The sequence below is a fragment of the Mus caroli genome, chromosome 1, assembly GCF_900094665.2.
Source record: "Mus caroli chromosome 1, CAROLI_EIJ_v1.1, whole genome shotgun sequence".
In the NCBI taxonomy this organism is placed as follows: domain Eukaryota; kingdom Metazoa; phylum Chordata; class Mammalia; order Rodentia; family Muridae; genus Mus; species Mus caroli.
Window position 1 is genome coordinate 28172374 of NC_034570.1, and position 7465 is coordinate 28179838.

The 7465-nt window shown below is 40.5% G+C and overlaps 1 non-coding gene across 1 annotated transcript; it reads left to right on the plus strand.

Moving 5' to 3' along the window:
• Positions 1-2878: 2878 nt before the first annotated feature.
• LOC115032350 lies at positions 2879-2984 on the plus strand. The gene has a single exon (XR_003838031.1). It is a non-coding gene; the product is annotated as a U6 spliceosomal RNA (small nuclear RNA).
• The last annotated feature ends 4481 nt before the right edge of the window (positions 2985-7465 follow it).

Consider the following 7465-nt stretch of genomic DNA (forward strand, 5'->3'; position numbering starts at 1 on the left):
CCTTCTTAGAATTGGGAACAAAACACCCATGGAAGGAGTTACAGAGACAAAGTTTGGAGCTGAGATGAAAGGATGGACCATCTAGAGACTGGCATTTCTGGGGATCCATCCCATAATCAGCCTGCAAACACTGACTCCACTTTCACTTCTGAAGAACAACTTTGGTGCACACAGGACTCTCCGTTGGCAGTTATCCCTTAGCACTCTTAATCTGTCATCCCATTCTCAACCTACCCTCCACTGTCTCATTATCACAGAGCATCCTCAAATGTGCTCTAAGGCAAACTGTTCCAAGTTCATTGCTTTCTCCTGCTGCTTTCAAATCCTCTTTGGTTTTTTATTTCTGGCTATGGTATATGAATCTGACTAAATGGCTATGGTTTTCCATACCTGGAAAATACTTATATGAATTTATTTTCAATCATCTGATATTTATCTATCTAGTTATCACCTATCTATCAAGTATCTGGCTATCTATCATCTATTAGTCAATCATATACCTGTCACCTATTAGCTGTCAACTATTTATCATCTATTTGTCATCTGTCAACCTATCAACCAGCTATCATGTATCTATCATCTATCTAGTAACTGTTTATTGTGTATCATCTATTATCTATCATTTATCATCTGTCAGTCTATTGTCTATCATCTAGTTTTTTATCTGATTTTGAAATTTTCTGATTTCTCTAAATATACTTATTTCTTAGTCTCTCTTTTCTCTCTCTAAATATAACTCAAATGTTTACTCTTTGATGCTATCTCACAACTCTCATAGGCTTTTTTGATTCTTTTTGCACCTACTGGTTTTATAAGTGTAATTTGTATGCATCAAAAATCAATTGCTTTTAAATATTAAAGTTGTTTTGGAAAACTTTTAGCTGATAGCATGAAAATATGTGAAAAAGTATGTAGGTTTATAAATTTTAATTTATCTGAGAAAAACACTTGAAGACAAATATGTCTGCTTCCTTTTGCTACTCTAATACATTGCCACAGACTTAGTGTATGAAAATAATAAATATTTATCATCCTACTGTTCTGTAGGTCAGGAACATGAAATATCTCTCACTGAGTTTATATCAAGGTGTTGATAACTCTCTGTTATTTCATGGACCTAGGAGATTCTATGTCTTTCCCAGGAACGAGGACATTGGCTGCCTTGTAATCTCATTCTTCTGTCTTTGGTGTGAGAAACATCAAGCCAATCCCTCCGCACTTTGGCCTCTCTGTGATTTTTCTTTTCTTCTGATTCTGTTGGGTCTACCTTAGTCATCTTGTCATGTCAAGGTCAGCTGGTAAACAGCCTTAAATCTTATAATTTCCTAATGCTCACAATTCATGGTCAGATTTGCATCCATTTCTTCATTTCCTGGTATCACATGCTACTAGTCTCTCTAACCACATACACCAATAAATGTCCACTGGTTTTATCCTCATCAATAGAACATTTATCTCTAATTTGCCACACAACCAGTTTATTGCACAGAAATAAACAATCATCATTTTAGTGAATATATTTTATAATCTGGACTCCTCACATTGAACAGCTAATGCACAAACTCCCTCCATTCTGTCTTCCATAGCCACATCCAAATCACTATAGTTGTCTGTTACTTTCTCAGCTTGAATTCCTGGAATTAATTTACTTAGCATTAAATACTAAGGCAGTATTTCCATCTCCCTTTATTAATAACATGTGATAGGGCCTTGGCTAGTTTCTCCATCTTGAAACTCTTGTGTCTCTTAGTGGCTCTCTGTGGCCTCAGTTTCCTCCCTGCCTGCTAGCATTAGCAGGCTCCTTTGTAGACTCTTCTTCCTCCATGGCATGTGGGTATTTTGCTGCCCTTCGGAACTCTGTCATGGATGCTGACATAAATCTGCATGCTCTCCTATGTTTATTACCTCAGCTTTATTGCCATTTATAGGCAAACTGTTCCAAGTTTCTATCTCTAGCCTGATCCACCTCTTTGACCTTCAGATCTATAAACATTTCTACTGATGGAACTTATGTGTCCAATGAATATTTATTTTAGTGCAGTAAACATTTATAATTTAGCTACTATGCTTCAACTCACTCTTCTTTCTTCCTCTCCCTTGTCCTCTCTCAGAAAATGCCATAGCCAGTACTTTGTTGAACAAGCTGGAACCCAGCTCTCATCCTCTCCCTCCATCAATCATCATCATGACAGAGGTCATGTCTCCATCCTGACTCTAATATGAAGCACCCATATGGTCACTTCTCAAGCTCAAATCATTGTGGTATCTTGTATGGATCACTGTCTCCCTGCTTCAATTTTGAGACCCACTTCCCTTTCACTTGATCCCCTCCAATGGCAAAGTGATCAATTTTTATTTATTTATTTATTTATTTATTTATTTATTTATTTATTTATTTATTTTGCTTCTACTAGATCATCGATGCTGAAATAGCAAGGAACAGTGTGGAACCCAGAGAACCTAAAATTTCAAGGTTTCAAAGGCACATGTGAAAATCCTGCAATTCAAGGGAAGGTAACAACAGAGAAAAGGGTAGGGTCCACCCTGGGTGGAGACCTTCCCTTATACAGACAAGGTAGACAAAATAGCTTATGAAGAGGAACTTGGAAGGAGAATTGGCTGCTATGTTTGACCCAGTTTGAAAGAAATGTCATAAAAATATTCCATGCCCAGTGATTCACATTTAAAGTGAGTATATCTCTTTTGCCTACTGCTCCTGTGCTTGCTCAGTGGCAGAGAGAGCTCTATTGTCAAAATAGTGTCATGCACAGGAGATAGTGTACTGCCTCTCTTCCCTAACTACCAAGACCAGCCATAAGCCTCAGTTTTAATATTACCTTCTCTTATTCTTAGCATTGCCTGTCAAAAACCATCTAGAGTGCCACTTCGGCAGCACATGTACTAAAACTGGAATGATACAGAGAAGATTAGCATAGTCCCTGCGCAAGGATGACGAGCAAATTTATGAAGCATTTCATATTTTAAAAAAAAATCTAGGAAAGGCTAAAGACATACAAGTGACCTTTCTGGAGATAGCCCATCATGTTGCATAGTCTGTGATAGGTGAACTCTAAATTGCAGGGCCTTTAGAGATCTCATCTCAGAATTGATTCTTGTTACTGTTGATATGCCTTTGCTGTCATTATAAAATTAGTCAACTAAGGAGCTGAAGAGGTATGTAGCTCCATAGGAAGAACAACAATATGAACTAGCCAGTACCTCCAGAGCTCCCAGGGACTAAACCACCAACCAAAGAGTACACATGGTGGGACTCATGGCTTCAGCTGCATATGCAGCAGAGAATGGCCTGGTCGGACATCAATGGGAGGAGAGGCCCTTTGTTCTATGAAGGCTCTATGCCCTAGTGTGGGAGAATGCCAGGGCAAGGAAGTGGGAGTGGGTGGGTTGGTGAGAAGGGGAAGGGAATAGGGAGAGAGTGTTTTTCGGAGGGAGACCAGGAAAGGGGACAACATTTGAAATGTAAATAAAGAAATTATCCAATAAAAATAAAATAAAATTAGTCTAATAACTTCTGGGCATTAATCAACCTTACTGGGCAGATTTTCTGCAATCAACAAAGATGTACTCTCTTGCTGCAATGCTATATAGAAAAGTTAATGATTTCTTAACTTCTTATAATGATTCTATAAAATTCCTAAATTTGTACAAGTAATTTTGAGTCCTCATTGGCATAAAAGCTGCAGTTAGAGTTCTGTAAACCTTCAGGTGTCACAAACTAATTGCACTAGGATGGAAAGCAGACTTGAAACAAATTTACAATCAGGGAAAACATTCCTTCTAGGCTAGGTGAGAAACCGTTGCTTGATAACTAAAGTTGTAAACTGGGACTGGACTGTGGGTGTAAAGATAGAAAATGGAATGTTGGCTAGATTTATCTATACAAAACTTCAATACAAGTGAAACACAGGGAGATGATTTGCCTCTTGACTAAACTGTGTTAACTTATAACATAAGAATTATTGTTTTAAACTCCTAATGAACTTATAGAACTACTGACAGATAATAGATGCTTATTAGATAACTAGTCTTAATGAAAACTTGTAAACATTCCTGCTGAAACTTCTTATTTAATTTATGATGAACTTTTGAAATGTAAAGACATTTGGAAAACCATGTGATTTATTCTCTGAAAATTCTGTAAGTACTAAGAAGAGGGCTCCTGGCTGACTTGCCAGACTAAAGAGCTCTAGCAATTAATCCTTTATTTAATTCTCCACTGCTAAAAAGCACTTGTTAATTCGTCAGACTTTAGTGCTTGTTTAAACACAGAACAATAAGAGTTTAGTTTTCCAGTGCTTATTCTAGCATGTAGAATTAAAAAGGAAAAGTTAAGTTTCCTACAAGACCAGAGATCATTAGTCTGTTAGCTTTCATCCAACACTGTGTCCCACTTCAACATGTTCCCCTAAGGGACAGGCCCCAGCAATTGTCCAATGTTCTCTTGCCTCAGTTTTCTTGTTTACCACACTGAGATTATATCCACATCTATAAGGTCCTTTCCAGTCCTAACACCCTACAGGAGTAGTGGTTAAACATTTCCTGACCTGAGCTTTGCCTTAACATAACTGGCCTTACAAGAAAGTCAGTGAGACATTAAGCCCATGGCATCTCTCACTAAGTGTAGCAGAAAGGCTCATAAGAGCCTTTGGTTTCTCTCCTGGGCATATATCCAGAAGATGTTCCAACCCGTAAGAAGGACACATGCTCCACTATGTTCATAGCAGCTTTATTTCTAATAGCCAGAAGCTGGAAAGAACCCAGATGCCCCTCAACAGAGGAATGGATACAGAAAATGTGGTACATTTACACAGTGGAGTACTACTCAGCTATTAAAAAGAATGAATTTATGAAATTCCTAGGCAAATGGATGGACCTGAAGGCATCATCCTGAGTGAGGTCACCCAATCACAAAAGAACTCACATGATATGTACTCACTGATAAGTGGATATTAGCCCAGAAACTTAGAATACCCAAAATATAGGATACCATTTGCGAAGCACATGAGACTCAGGAGGAATGAAGACCAGAGTGTGGATGCTTTGCCCCTTCTTAGAATTGGGAGTGGAACGCCCATGGAGGGAGTTGCAGAGACGAAGTTTGGAGCTGAGACAAAGGGGTGGACCGTCTAGAGACTGCCATATCCGGGGATCCATCCCGTAATCAGCCTCCAAACACTGACACCATTGCATACACTAGTGGGATTGTGCTGAAAGGACCCTGATATAGCTGTCTCTTGTGAGACTATGCTGGGGCCTGGCAAACACAGAAATGGATGCTCACAGTCAGCTATTGGATGGATCACAGGGTCCCCAATGGATGAGCTAGAGAACCCAAGGAGTTGAGGGGATCTGCAACCCTATGGGTAGAACAACAATATGAACTAACCAGTGGCCCCCAGACCTTGTGTCTCTAGCTGCATATGTATCAGAGGATGGCCTAGTTGGCCATCAGTGGAAAGAGAGGCCCATTGGTCATGCAGACTTTATATGCCTCAGTGCAGGGGAACGCCAGGACCAAGAAGTGGGAGTGGGTGAGTAGGGGAGTGGAGGGGGAGGTCTGGGGGACTTTTGGGATAGCATTTGAAATGTAAATGAAGAAAATACTGAAGCCCAGTATTACAGTGGCTAGGAATAAAGGGAGTGAATTAAGATGAAGCCAAATAGTAAATAGCTCTATATGCGTGTTGGGGAATTTAGAATGAATCCTACGGATCATGTCAGGAAATTCTCTAGCAGGGGGAAGACTTGGACTTGTTTACAGTAGGAAACTCTGCTGGCAGCAGCACAGAGGATGGAATAGTCTGAGGAAGGAATGACTGAAGTGAACCAGAAGAGAGCCCCCCCCCTCCAAAGCATGTAATGGGCTCACCCCACACAGGCTGTTGCAGGATGGGGTCATATGTACATAGTGCTGTATTATGCATTTTCTATGCAGTCAGCAGTACATTATTGAGCTGCAGAAAGATTTTCTGGAAACTACCAGACTCCTCCCAGGAGTACATTGGCTCTCTGGGCTAGTACTGACAGTTTTCAAACTGCAGCATTTAATACACAACCCATGCTTTTCTGTAGTCTGCTGTCTGCTATATCCCCAGTGCAGCTTTCAGTATCAGGGTGTCCCACGTGGTCCTAATCCAGGCTTGCCACAACTGTGGACACCTGGATGCGAATATGTTATTCTATTAGGAATGTCTTCATTTTTAGTTCTATTTTCATTGTGGAGCAAATAGTCAAACTAATTAAGGCTGGGAATCATGTAAGTATGCTGGAAGCTTGGGTCTGGAGAAAAGGCAAAGCTTTAACTCGAGGTTACTAGCTTCTTCCTACTGGATTTCACTTCCTGGTCATAATGACAACTCCAAACCTGATGAGAGATGGCCACAACCCTACAAAAACAGCTCTGAAACATAATGGCACGTTTTTGTTGTTGTTTTCTGTAAAGGTCCATTCAGCATCCTTTGCCTTAGGACCTCACAATGCTCAACAACAGCAAAATTCACAGAGGTCCTCTCTATGTCATACAAATTATCCTCATTTCTCATTTATATTTTCCATATTTTCCCTTTATTGAAAATAGATACTTTTCTCATACGATATATCCTGATTATAGCTTCCCCTACTTCTACTCCTCCAGTTATTCCCCCACCTACCCTCCCCTCTGGATCCACTCCCTTTCTCATGCTCATTAGAAAAGAATAGTCTTCTAAGCGAAAACAACCAAATGTAACAAAATAAAATATAATACAGTGAAGCAAAAATTATCATTTTAAAGTTGGGCATGGCAACCCAACAAAAGGAAAAGAATCCCAGCAGCATGCACAAGAGTCAGAGACCAGAATACCACAGGTTTTCTATCCTTGAAAGATGGGGTTGGGCCAGAGGATAGGGGTCCAAACAGAGAGGGAGCGCTTTGCCTGAGCATCAGCAGCAGACATCTTGATTCCGAGAACCACCGAGTGTATTCTGCACAGGTGAGAGTACGGAATACAGAAGCTAAAAGCTTCTGAGACAGGGGGGAGCCACAGAGCTTCTAAGGCAGCCCCCTTTTCGGGCCCCAGACAGCTGGCCACTTTCCTTCCCAGAGGTTAGGGATCCCACAGGCCCAGGAACGCTTTGCCTGAGCATCAGCAGCAGACATCCTGGTTCCGGGACCCCGCCGAGTGTATTCTGCACAGCCCCAGAGATTACCAGATGGCGAAAGGCAAACGCAAGAATCCTACTAACAGAAATAAAGACCACTCACCATCATCAGAACACAACACTCCCACCCCACCTAGTCCTGGGCACCCCAACACAACCGAAAAGCTAGACCCGGATTTAAAAGAATATCTCATGATGATGGTAGAGGACATCAAGAAGAACTTTAATAACTCACTTAAAGAAATACAGGAGAACACTGTTAAAGAGTTACAAGTCCTTAAAGAAAAACAGGAAAACACAACCA